Raw genomic sequence first — 14052 nt, 5'->3', positions numbered from 1 at the left:
CCACCCCTAGCAAGACCCCTACACTGCCCGAACACCAGTGCTCTGCCCTAAACCCTGAAACACCACCCCCAGCAAGACCCCCTACACTGCCCGAACACAACTGCCCTAAACCCTGAAACACCACCCCCAGCAAAACCAGCTACACTGCCCGAACACCACTGTACTGCCCTAAAACCTGATACACCACCCCCAGCAAGACCCCTACACTGCCCGAACACCACTGCCTTAAACCCTGAAACACCAACCCCAGCAAGACCCCCTACACTTCCCGAACACAACTGCCATGCCCTTAAACCCAGAAATGACACCCCCAGTATGACCCCCTACACTGCCCGAACACAGCTTCTCTGCCCTAAACCCTAAATCACCACCCCATCATGTTCCCCTGCATTGCCCGAATACCGCTGCACTGCCCTAAACCCTGAAACACCACCCCCAGCAGGACCTCCTACACTACCCGCAAAACCACTGCTCTACCCTAAACCCTGAAACATCAGCCCCAGCACAACCCCCTACGCTGCCCAAACACCGCTGCACTGCCCTAAACCCTGAAACACCACCCCGCCATGACCCCCTACACTGCCCGAACCCCGCTGCACTGCCCTACACCCTGAAACACCAGCCCCAGCATGACCCCTTACACTTCCCGAACACCGCTGCATTGCACTAAACCCTGAAACACCAGCCCCAGCATGACCCCCTACACTCCCCGAACACCACTGCACTGCCCTAAACCGTGAAACACCAGTCCCAGCACGACCCCCTACACTACCCGAACACCACTGTACTGCCCTAAACCCTAAAAAACCAGCCCCAGCACAATCCCCTACACTGCCCGAACACCACTACACTGCCCTAAATCCTGAAACACCACTCCCAGCAGGACGCCCTAAACTGCCAGAAAAACGCTGCTCTACCCTAAACCCTGAAACACCAGCCCCAGCACGACCCCCTACACTACCCGAACACCACTGCCCTGCCATAAACCCTAAAACACCAGCCCCAGCACGATCCCCTACACTCCTCAAACACCACTGCACTGCCCTAAACCCTGAAACACCACCCCCAGCATGACCCCCTACACTGCCAAAACACCACTGCCCTGCCCAAAGCCCTGAAACACCAGCCCCAGCACGTCCCCCTACACTGCCTGAACACCACTGCACTACCCTAAACCCTATAAAAGTAACCACCACCCCATGCCCAATCCCCCTTACCTGTCACTCCTCGTGGTTCCTCTCTCCTCATGGTCCTGCTTCATCTCTGAAGGGCAATGCACGTCATTGTGAGGAAACTGAACAGCCTCTATTTCCTTACAACGACGTGGATCGTCTACATTTTTTTAGAACTCATGGTCATTCACCATACATACCTTTACAACAAAATTAGTTGTAAAAGCATGCGTGGTAAATGACCATGCGTTCTAAAAAAAAAAAAGCGTAGTAATGACTTCGCGATGTACAACACATGCGTGGTAATGCATGCGTTGTAATGGTATCGCGAAGTAAAAAAGTCTTAACGGCTTTTACCGACTGAAGCTGGCCCCTGTTCTGCAGTGAGTGGTTTATTTGATAAATTAGGAGGAAGGAATGTGTTTTTTTTCCGAAAAGTGCATTCCCGGCTGTTGTATTGTGGAAGTGTTCTCGTGGCCTGGTTTCACTTCCGGTGAGAGAGTGGAAGAGTCTGTTTGGATCTAAAGGGGTTCTGCTGTTGGGCGGCACTGGCGCGACACGTCATCAGAAAACATAGCTAATGGAAAGAGTTGTCCCCGAAGTGTGGAGCAGTGCCATGAGAGGTCAACGAGTGTGCGTCCCTCCGCAGTATGACCGTACCGCGTGACTCATGTGCCACCTCCAGTGTACGGAAGACAGAAGTGGCATCCATCGCAAGTCCTCTTAAAGACCGTTGTAGCACTAATTCTACATTTTGGAACTAGGGCATTTTAGCCTTGTTGTTCCAGTACAGATACAAAGAGAAGATCCTGTGTTATTCAATACCCTCGTTACCTTTTCTGTGGGTAGTGGTGCTTGTCACTTCGCTGCCCCGCTGGTGCACATGACTGGGCTCCGCACCTCGTGTGCCATCCTAAGGGCCTCTGCCCTCGGATCACTAGTTTTGGTTTCTGGAGTGGTAACATAAACAGTTGCTTCCAAAGGACTAGCCTGAACAATTAGGTGAATATCCCCTCCACCAGCATTCCGCGGAAATTCTTTCCTAGCTCTCCGACGTCGACGACGATGTCATAATAGCACGGCTCCGCTCGCGACACCGTACGACGTCGTTGTAGCCATAAGAGGACCTCGGCAGCGCCCTGGCGTCAGTTCCACCCATTTTTTCCATGCCACCGAGGTAAACAGCTGGACCGACACATTTTTACATGTATACATAGTATACTAAATATGTTATCTACTGGCGGTCGCCAGTAGATATTAATAGTTAGGACCTAGTTTCCATAGGAGAGGTGTTTTTTCTTTTCCCAATAACTTGGCGCCGATTGACGAATCTTCGCAAAATTTTCAAACCTTGTGGTCCGCTCCAGTCAGCTCCTATCCTGAAATTTTCGGGCTGATTCGCTAAGTGGAGGCTGAGAAAAAAGGGAGGTCCCAAAACGTGTTTTCTCCATGGTATTTCCCATAATAAACTTTAGACATGACTACAGCCCGAACTGCTGAACGGAATTACACCAAATCTGGCAAAAAAGGTAGCCCTTGGTTCAGAAAGAGACCTTTTTAGGTCTCGCCTAGCCGCGCGCATGCACTGCTTAGGCAAAAAGACCTTTAGCCGTCGCATTGGCTTTTCAGCCAAAAACGTGCACGCGTTCCATTGCCTTCAATGGCAACGCGTACATGTGTGGAGATTCACTTGCGGGAGCATGCGGCACCATATGGTAGCAATTATCGCTCCTGGCGCTGCTCGCTCTCGCAAGTGAAACGGCCAGACTTTTATTGCAGAGTTTCACGCGCGCAGCCAATGCTTGTTTATAATGTCCACAACACACATTTTCATATGTTCACTTCACATGGAACGCATACACAGTCTGTGGTTTGGGAATATCCGGTATGGTATAGATCTGGCCCTCCGGCACATACAATGGACATTAAGGCATTAGAGGGGTAAGATTAGTAGGTCTCTACTCAGTAAGCGGATCTGCGGTGTCCGAGGCCAGCTCACCAGTACAAAATACGCAAAAAACAAAATTAAGTAGCTCTTATAGAATTGCCGAGAGACGTTTTACTGGATTGAATTGGCCAGTTCCGTATGATTTCCACTGCAATGTGCCATAGCCCATAGCACTATTATGAGGAAACTTTGTCTATTCCAGTTCCACCTTCGACCTGGTTATGGTCATCTAATGTGTCACTTGGTTTAATTCAACTAGTAGCATTTCGCTGGATTTATCTGCTGGGCCTACATTTCAGTGTCAAACCCCGACTATGCTGCTGAAAAATCATGTATTCAAAACCAGTTGTAACTGGTGAACTGGAATTTTCACACAGAAGGGAGCTGGGTAAGAAATTAGAAATGACATACCATGCACAGAAATAATACAACTTGCCTGACGAGAATATGAAAATGCATTTTCCAGAGAATTCTTTAGACAAATGCTACAGCAAAAAGGAAATTTCTCCAACTTGGCAGGAAGCTAGATCTTGGTCCACAGATTGTGCTTTTTGTGATATGGTGTAAATCCGTTCAGTAGTTTTTAAAATATTTAGGGTGAAAAATAATTATATATTTTGCCAGTTGGGTCCACAAGAGTCTTGCGAGTTTCCAGATAGAGCGCACAATAAAAAATTGTGATTTGTTGAGAGGCACATTTTTCCCTTGAGCCTTCAGCTCTTATGGAGCAAGAGTCTCCAGTGAGTCCCACAAGCGTTCTGATTGGCTGGCCGTTCGAGTTTTGGAAATGAAATGGCAGCCATTACAGTTTACTGTGAGAAACTACAGGTGTTGTGGGACTGAATTAAAAAAAGCTATATAAGGGAAATGCAGAAAGGCATTGTGTCACCCTAGATTTGGAGAGTAGGTCTATAAGGCATAACTGCTGTTATTAAAGTAAATGTATATTGTTTTTTTATTTTTTTATTTACGAACTTGTCTCTCGCTGGAACTTGAATAGTAAAAAAGGAGTAGATGAGTTCTCAATAGACTCTACTAGTAGAAATGCATATTGTGGCCACTGTTATTTAGAGGAAGAGTGTAAAACATAAGTACTGTGATGAGTAAAGATTCATTCGTGAAAAATAGGAAGGAGAAGGTGATCTTTGAATACACTCTGGTAATGCATGCTAGTTACTGAAGGAAGGAGATTTATTGGAGATTGTGTTTATCAGTCTACTACTTATGCTCATTGGTTTGGGAAGAGTTGTGAGTAAAGTTAAGGCTCTTCACACACCCTACTGTGCACAGCCATAATCCTAGAGAGGGGTGTCATCCGAGAGGCCAGTCCCTCCACACACACTACAAAGCACACTGGTCATCTGAGGGAAAGTTTTTAGTGGAGAGGCCAGTCCCTCCCCACACACTTCTATACACACCTGTCATCCAAAATATAGGTCCCAGCAGAAAGACTAGTCCCTCACCACACACTACTATAGATGCTTATCACCATGTGGAGAGGTGTTAGCGGAGAGGTTAGTCCCTCCCAACATTCTACACTGTAGATCTGAAGTCCTGGGGAAATCTGTCAGCAGAGATGCCAGTCCCTCTACACACCCTCCTACGCACATCCATCATCCCAGAGAGTGGTCTCAGCTAAGACTCTAGTCTCACTCCACACTCCACTATGCAGAGAGGACAGTTCCTCAATACATCCTGCTGTGCACACCAGTCATCTGCTAGACAGGATTCAAATGAGAGGACAATCCCTACCCACACCCTACTACCCACAGCTGTCACCCTAAACAAAGGTTTTAGAACAGAGATCACTATCTCTTACACCCTACTGTGCACACTCGTCATTCCAGAGAGGTTTCAGCGAAGATGCCACTCCCGCCACTCATCATTCAAGAGAGATGTCTCAGCAGAAAAGCCAGTCCCTCCCCATGCCCTACTAAACACACCCAGCTGCCAAGAGAGAGGTCTTAGAGGATAGGCTAGTCTCTCCACTTACCCTGCTATGCATAACCATCATACAAGAGACACAATGGAGAGGGCAGTCCCTCCACTATGCAGATTTGTCAAACTTTGCACGCTTTCCTGCTATGTTAAAATAAAAAGCCATCCCCTTTCAAAATGATGTCCGCACACAAGATATATTCGTCAGTTATTCTATCATACATACACTTAAAAAATTAATTTGCTTTAAAAAAACTAAAAATTAAATGAAAAAATCAAAGGTTAAGTAACATTTCTGTTAAATGTGATATAAAGATCTGTTGCATTTTTTATGCTTTTTTTTATTTTGGACATGATTGCCATCGACTTGAAGTTGATGGTAATTGCATTTCCAAAATGCCCAATTCATATTTAGGAAATGCTTTTTACATGTACTTTAGGAATCGCAAATAGGTAAACCCTATTTGCGATTTCTAAATCGCAGTCGCAATTTGAGATGTAGAAATCGTAAATTGTGACCTTTTTTGTTGAGAAATGCTAAATGGCTCCATAAATCTGGGTCTTGATGTAAAGCCTTTAACAGCACCAAACAACAGAATAAGAAAGTCACACAACAAGAAAGACACCTCAACAATCTACAACAATAGAGGGTATTTTTTATCAATTTTTAGAGACCTTGAACATCACAATCCACTGGAGGGTTCCGGAGATACAGATTTTAGACTTTTTTATCAGTTTTAAATGCAACCTCAAAAATCATTGGCCCAAAAAAAAGTTTGTAAACTTCAGAAGTTTGAAAAGTCCTCCGGCTTAGGTTGAGTGACTAAATCTGGTGAGGAAAAGGTCTAGGGAGACAAAAAGGATACTTTGGACAGATACCTGCCCACCAGAGTGTTTTAAGGCAAGTTCTAAACTTTACAGGCCTGGCCCTCATAGACATTAATGGGGTGCTCCTGATGCTGAAGATACAGGCAAAAGATGCCCAAAGGATGCTCCGGTTGAGTTGCAGCAAACGGGGATGTCTTCGTGGTTGTCCTGTGGTCCAAGTGGACTTTGACCACAGAGATTGGGGCCCTTCGAAGTCCCAAATGTTGTAGTAGCAGGCCAGCTGCTGCTGGGCTGCTGGTCTCCTTCCACCATGGTCGAGGCAAAAACCTTAGGTGGAGGTTGATGTTGCTTGAGTATGATGAATCCAGACTGTGATAGCACTCTCAGGTCCAGCACAGATGAGTGAAACTTTTGGCTATCTCGTATTACTCCTTTTGTGTGCCCGGCAACTGGTAGCAGCAAAACATCGGCAGTGGCTACCAACTTGTCAGTTTGGGCTTCTTCAGCTATTGCGTCAGTGGAGCTGGTTCTAGGGGATCAGCTCACTGATCCTGGAGTCACTGCTGTAGGTTGGGTCTGGGAATCAAACCTTTTCCTGAGCCAGGAGCTGCAGACACAGTTCAAATTTTGCTAGCCCATATTGCAACAGGTGCAGTCCTTCTCACAGTGCAGGCGCTCTTTGTCCAGTTTCAAGGGCAACAAGGCAATCCTTCAGTCCTCTCTCCGATTACAGCATGATCTGAGGGGTAGGGTTCCAGGGTTGCCACATTTATCCCAGAAATGTGCACGAGGGGACCATGCAGTCACAAGCCAATGGGCTACTGGGTCCACTTCTATCTAGTGATGTGTTTTCCGAAATGTGTTGCATCTGGCTATCCCAGAGTGACCCATTCTTGCCCCTTTCAGTATTGCATGCATTTTACTTGGTCATCAGATGCATGGTAGCCAACCCTAGAGGTGTGGCTACCAGTGAGCTACAGGTCCACGGGGAAACGAGTTTCGGTACAGATTTTCCTTCTTGGACTCTGTCTCCTAATTGCGTGCAGCAACAAAACGCATCCTGCTCAGGGGTTCTGTTGCAGTCGGTCCTTCAAAGCCGACTTCCCCATTGAAGCTCATCTTTTGTGCTAACACCCTGAGTGGCCATCCGGGAGACAAAGTCTTGCCTCGCTCTGCAGCAACTGCCTTTGTTTCTGGGGTTCATTCACATGTCTCTCCAGGTGGTCAGAAATCTATAAGTGTGCCATGGCCTTTCTGAGGCCACTGTACTCGTTGGAGTGCAGGATGGCAACGTTCTAAAAGGCCTTTTGACGTATCAGTCCATATGATTTTCGTTGGCTGTTTCTTGGAGGTTTACTCTGTTGAAGGTGCCACTAAGGTACCATAGCTTTTCACAAATCTCCTGTAGTAACCAGTCAGGCCTAAAAAGGCTTTGACTTGAGTTTGAGTCTTGGGAGCTTACCAAGCCAGAATTATCTGAATTTTGGGTTAGAGAGGTTGTATATAACCTCCACCTACTTGGTGGCCCAAGTACACTACAGACCCTTACTCTATCTGGCACTTACTTGACTGATAGTCAGCTCTGCCTGTTGAAGGGCTTGAAGCACTTCCTTGACGTGGATCAGGTGATCCAGGTGGGTCTAAAGACAGCTATATCGTCCATATATGCTGCATTAAATCCTTGCAATCCTGAAAGTACTCTATTCACCAGCCTCTGGAAGGTGTCAGGTGCATGTTTCAGTCCAAATGGTATCACATTGAATTGAAAGTGGCCTACTGGGGTTGAAAAGGAAGACCTCTCCTTTTCTCACTGTGTGAGGGCTACCTGCCAATAACCTGAAGTCAGGTCAAAGGTGCTCAGATATTTTGCAGCACCCAACTTGTGAATGAGCTCATCAGCTCTTGGTATCGGGTGTACTTCAGTCTTAGTAACTGTATTTGGCCTCTGTAGTCCACATAGAATCTTAACTGTGGTTTTCTTCCTTTTGGATTTGGTTTGGGCACCAAAATTACTGGAATGGCCGGAGGGCTCAAGCAATACTCCCAACTCTAGCATTTTTGTGACCTCTGCTTTACTGCTAGCCTTGATCTTGTCTGACAATCTGTAAATGTTACTTTTGACTGGTAAACTGTCACCTGTGGCCATATCATAGGTGCACCATATTATCAAATCTGGGGTCAAGCTGTAACAGTCTTTCTGTTGCTGGCTAATGAATTGTGGTCATTTTCAGCATGATAAACACATATGGCAAATCTGATTCATAGTGAGGAATGAACATTGTAATTTATAATAAATGTCTTGACTCGCAAGGGAAAATGCTGTCATTTAAAGTGAAGGCATCCAATGGTTTATGTGTGCTGGTCTGTTAATCTATACTTTCTGCTGGGGTATGAGGGAGTATAATTTGAGTGACATCTCAATAGGCCAAAGGAGAAAGAGTGTTGATCAGGAGCCCCTCTATATGTATGTATTTTTATATAGCTTTTGGGGGGAAAACTTGAGGCTGGCAAGACAGCTAAAGCTGCCTTTAGGCAAGATGCAAAAAGTTCAGTGTTTACAAACATTGGGCCTAACTTACTACTTTTTGACATAGGGCAGCATTGCAATTCTCCTTGCTGAGCTGCCTTGCATCAAAAGGAAAGGTCAGGAATGTGCTCTATTTAAAGACATACCGCTCAATCCTGTCCATTCTGCCGGTGCACAAATTGGTGCCTAGCGCCAAGGCAGGCACTCGTGCACCATGGTGCAAGGGTGTCTGCATTTTTGGCACAATAGTTTTTTTGCAAGAAGGGACACCCTCCCACACAAAAACAGCAAATGGAAGTGTTTTCTTCTTTCAGAACGCAGCACACATAGAAAGTGGGAAAAAAGGAGGCGAAATAAAGTTATTTCTCCTGGTTGCACCTCCCCTGGGGAGTCTCACAGTTTTGATGCATTCTCAGGTTTACAGATCCTTGCAAATCTGGGAATGTGTCAAAACCCATGGGTGTTGCCTGGGAAAACCCACCACAACTCCCACGGAACGCCTCTGTGGTGTAGAGTAAGCTCCATATCTATGAGGCCAGGCAGGGTGGCTTTGCATCGCCTCATATATTTGATTCATAGCTGCCAAGGTTTCAGATTGCTATGTGTAACATTTTCATAATTTCAGTGTAATTATGAGTGACATTTTAATGACTATGATTGACACTTTCTTGTGAGCAAAATCAAGTAATGAAGATGAGGGAAACATAAATATCAGAAATAACACCCTCTGAGCAACAAGAAACTCCACGAAGATCTTAAAACTGCTTCAAAGCACCAGAAATGGAAAGGCACTGATCTAGTGTCTTTGTAACCTGATTGTACTGTTAAATGAATGTGTAACCATGATATTAAACAATTCCTTTAGATCCAGTACTTTTTTAAAGTTCTGTGCACATATACAGACACACGTGCAGTTAAATACAAAACTACTTGCATCAGGTGTTAGACTATCGCATTTCAGTATGGTGCTCCGCATCACGGCACTGAAATGCATTATCACGCATATGCATAGTGTCTCAATTGCCACTGAAGCGCTGCCTAAAACTGTTTATATTGAACTGTGTGGCAGCTGGCAGCATGCCGCCTGTGGCATGTGTGGGCTGCTCCTGCAGGCTTAGGGCTCGCAGCTTACTGCTATTGTATAGGGGTGAGTTGCAAACTCCGCTCACCGGACAGAGTTCACAGAGTTTTGCAACTCCGCTTGGAACACGAAGTTTGGCAAAAAATGTTGCCAACCACTGGCGGAGCAGAGTTTACTGGTGCACTCACCCCTCGAGAGAGGTGAAAGTATGTGGGCCATTAAAAGCAGGAAAAAAGGTGCTTGCAATAGTGGCAGATGAGAGGGTGGGGTCCTTTAGAAAGAGAGGACGATGCTGGCACTGCCAGCAGTGAGACAACAGAGACATGTTCAGAGAAGAGGGCTTAGAAAGACAACTGAGAGGACAGGGTCCTGTGGAAATAGATGATGAAGCTGGTACCAATGACAGTGAGAGGTTGACACAGAAAGGTGGGTTTGGGGACTGATACCCGCTGAAAGCACAGGGATGGTTGTATTAGGGTTGATGACTCATGAGAGAATGACAACCAGTTCCTTTGGACAGGAGGGTGTTGAGAACAATGACAGCTGTGAAGATGAAGAAGGGTGTTCAGGGATTAGTAAAAGGCAGCGCAGGAAGCATTGCCAGCGCACAGGGTGTGGACTCTGTCATCACTAAGAGGCAGCCAGGGCTTCCCAGCAGTGATCATCACAAGCTCTAAAAAGACCCATTGAGTCCCCAGTGCCGAGTTTATGGGAAAATCAGCCAGTCACAGAACACCGCAGATTCTAATCTCCTGGTCTGTGCCTTTTCATTCAGGGACTTGCAGCTGCTATGTATTACCTCATCCCACTGCCAGGCCACACAAGTGCTGTGCAACAGGGCTCCTTAAAAACATGCAGCTGATGGTCAGCGAATGAGAACCGCGGGACAGAGGATTCAAACAGTGGCAGCAGGGGTAAAGGGCCTCAGATTCTAAAGAGCGAAAGGGATGGACAATGTGAACAATGCAAGGAGGGACATTGGAAACAGGCAGAGAGAAGATTTCAGGGCAGGTGCCTGTTTGAATACAAGTGGTGCAATATTACCTTACCTGGGAGCACTCACTGCAGTGTGCAGCCTCTGCACCTACAGCGGTTTCTGGACTCTGCATACTGCTGTTTACCGACAGCCCTCCAGCAGAGATTAGAGGAACTAGTGAGCTACAACCTGCACACAGATCTCTGCACTCAGTATGTAACCATGACCTGCAGAAGATGCCCAGGTGCCTCGTCCCTATTTGTGGCTCACTCACATTTATTTTAAACTCAGCCTCCAACCATGCACACAGCCATATTCCGCCCTTCAACAACACGTGTGACCCTCAGCAGAGCACACCTTGGGTGTGTGCAGAGTGGCGCACACTGTAAGCTGGATGCAGTGACCATGGAGTGCCCTACACATATGCCAGCAGAATGACACAGAGAAGGGGGGCCTTGGTTGATGGGGGCTGTGGGCCAATGGCAAAGTTGAAGCCATGGAGTTTGTTAATTAGCCGCACAGTGTAGCCTTCTGAAGCCCCTTTCACAGATCCATACCAATGAACAGGAAGCCTGGGGAGGTGAACAGCCACCAGGGCCCCTTCACCACCCTTCTTGTGGTAATTTGCTACCAATGTGTAAAAGTCACCGATGTGCAGGCAGGTCAGTGCGCGGTCCAAGCATGAGCATAAACCTTAAACTCAATAACAGTTGCAGCTGAGCCAGCATCAGGGTGGATTTGCCTTCTCAGCTTTGTCACCCAGGTACTCTACAGGAAGTACTGGGAGTTCTTCCAGGGGAAGAAGGAGGCGAAGTCCTCTGCTGACTGGATGGGAACCAGCATCAATGGAGAAGAGGATCACGGTTAAGACCACCAACCCCAACATCCCAGACAAGGTCATCGTGTCACTCCTCCAACGATACAGGACCATCAAGATGGGACCCACCAAGGTCAGAGACAACAGAGGAATCTGGAACATGACCTGGGAAGTGATTGTCAGCCTCCAAAAGGACCCAGCATCAAGGGATGGCCTGAGACACCCACCAGCAAGCTTCTCTCGAGGAGCCAACAAGAGAAGAATCATATATCGAGGACAACTCTTCGAATGCTGGAAGTGCCAGGCCGTGGGATACATAGGAAAAGAATGCCCGTAGAAGTTCTGCAGGATTTGCAAACAGACCGGACACGAAGCAGGCACATGCAGGGGTATCAAGTGCAACTTCTGTGGAGGAGAGGGTCACACCTACTACTGATGGCCCATGTCTGACCCGTCAAGGACCTACGCATCTGCAGCAGCAGGAATCCCAGCCTGGAGAGCCACCAGACCGACGGTATCCCCAGCAGCCAACGTCAAGGTGAACGCCCTCCTGAAGGATGCCAAGCTACAGGTGGCCAAATCATTGGAAGCACCCAGGAAAGTGGAACAGAAGGGCCAGGCTCTGAATAGCCCAACACCCCTGGAACCAGACCCAAAGACCACGGACGACCCCAAGGCAGGACCAGCCACAGCCGAGGAGCCAACACCCACGACTGGGACGGCACAGGCCTAGAAAGTACACTACCCCAAGGGAGCCCCAGAGGAAGGAGCATCGCAAGCAGCCCCACCGAAGGATACCCAAGGGACACAGACCTGATGCCGGGACCAGAGGCAACTGAGAAGGAGAAGGTGACAGAAAACTTGGCTACAGCGAAGGGAAAAAAGAAGACGAAGAAAGGGAAACCCGACATTAAGGCAGGAAGCAGCAGCAAGCACGACAACTTGGACAAGGTATGGAACCAGGTCAAGTCCCAGTCACTGCAGCAGAAGTGTGTGAAGATGAAGGAGGAGGCGGAGGGACGGAAGAAGGCCAGCGCCAAAGACTAACAGGCACCCCCACCAGAAGCACCACTGCGTGCTCCCAAACAGAAAACAGAGGAGGGGAATGAAGCTAACGCCTCTCCCCCCTATGACAAAGCAGTAGAAAACGGATGATGACAACCAAAGAGGACTTCCTGGCAAGCAAGAAGATCAACAAAGCTGAGACAGAAGAGGAGGACAACACCATCATCATCAACAATGACAGCGAAGAAGAGGAGGAGGAAATGAAGGACGAGGAGGAGGAACAAGAAGTAGCCTCACTACCCAGCCCACTCCAGGAGCTCCACCAACAGCTGAACTTGAGGGGACACACTGAAGCTACAGGAGAGGCAGCACAGTGGATCCCGGACATGGGTACAGAGGTGCTCATTGGAAACACCGAGGACTGCACAGAAGAGGGAGATCATGACCAGACGGTAGGTCAGCATCCCAAGTTGAGCAACCCAGGGCCTTCAACCCCAGTAGGTTTCGAACCAAACACTGACTGCTATCGTGGAGACGATGGCGATATCATTGTTCACACTAAACATTAGAAATGTGAAGGATCAGGTCTGTTGGTTGGCACCTTGCACTTCCTGGCCGATCAAAACCGAGATATCTGCTTTCTGCAGGAATGCGGGATTCCATACATCCAGTCGTACAGCCAGCTCAAACAGCAGTGGACGCACGGGCCATCGTTTTGGTCCAAAGGTAATGATTACAAATCGTCTAGAGTGGCCTGATCAAAGGGAGGAATTTCACCATAGACAAGGTCAACGGCATAGTACTAGTCATGGACGGCTCATGCGCTGGTGAGCCCGATAGGCTCATCAATGTCTATGCCCCTTCAGAGAAGAATGAGCGGCTTGAGATGTTCTGGATGTTCAGGATGCAACTCGTGACCTCCAGGACCATTCTGATGGGAGGTGATTTCAACTGCATAGTAGAGTTGGATGAACGCACTGGGTCAGACTCTGTAGGGATGGACGTGACGTCCAGGCTGTTGGTGGAGATGGTAGGTGAGGCATCCCTCCAGGATGTCATCGGGAGCATGTGCCGAACACCAGGAATATTTTCTGGAGTAGGCTGGACGGATCTGTGCGTTCACAGATCAACTTCCTATTTACCTCCCCAACTGTAAAACCTGGGCGAAGCTCCATGGTCACCATTTACTTCTCTGACCACAGAGCAGTCAGTTTCGAGGGGGAACTTACAGTGAAGTTCCCCGCTGGCCCAGGATCGGGGAAGCTGAATTGCTCGCTGCTGGGATACAAGGAGTTAGTGGTGAAACTCAGTTGCGTATGTAGTAGAGCAGAGGGACATAAAGGACCTCTTTCACCAGTGAGTGGTGGGAATGGGTGAAGGACAGGTTCCTGAGCTTTTTACAGGATGCAAGCAGAGCTGCTGCAAGAGAAAATAGGAGGTCGTTCAGGAAGCTGCAGAGAAACTGCGGCAACTATACAAACTTGAACACGGGGGGATGGGACGTGGATGATGAACTGGAGGAAACCCAAAAAGAGCTCACTATGCTGTTTAGGTAGGAATCCAGAAAAATCATCTTCTGGACCAGAACTGAGAACCTCAAGAAGGGCGAGAAATGCATCTTGTTCTTCTTCAAGAAACTTCACTCAGCCCACACAACGCTGGTTGACCTTTGGGACTCAGAGGGTAACCTCCAAGGTGAGTGTCACGATCCACAGGACAGCGCACCGCCGGCCAGGACTTACTGAGAACCGATAACGTTC

This window comes from Triturus cristatus, chromosome 7, assembly GCF_964204655.1.
Source record: "Triturus cristatus chromosome 7, aTriCri1.1, whole genome shotgun sequence".
Taxonomy (NCBI): Eukaryota; Metazoa; Chordata; class Amphibia; order Caudata; family Salamandridae; genus Triturus; species Triturus cristatus.
This window is presented reverse-complemented; position numbering follows the sequence as displayed.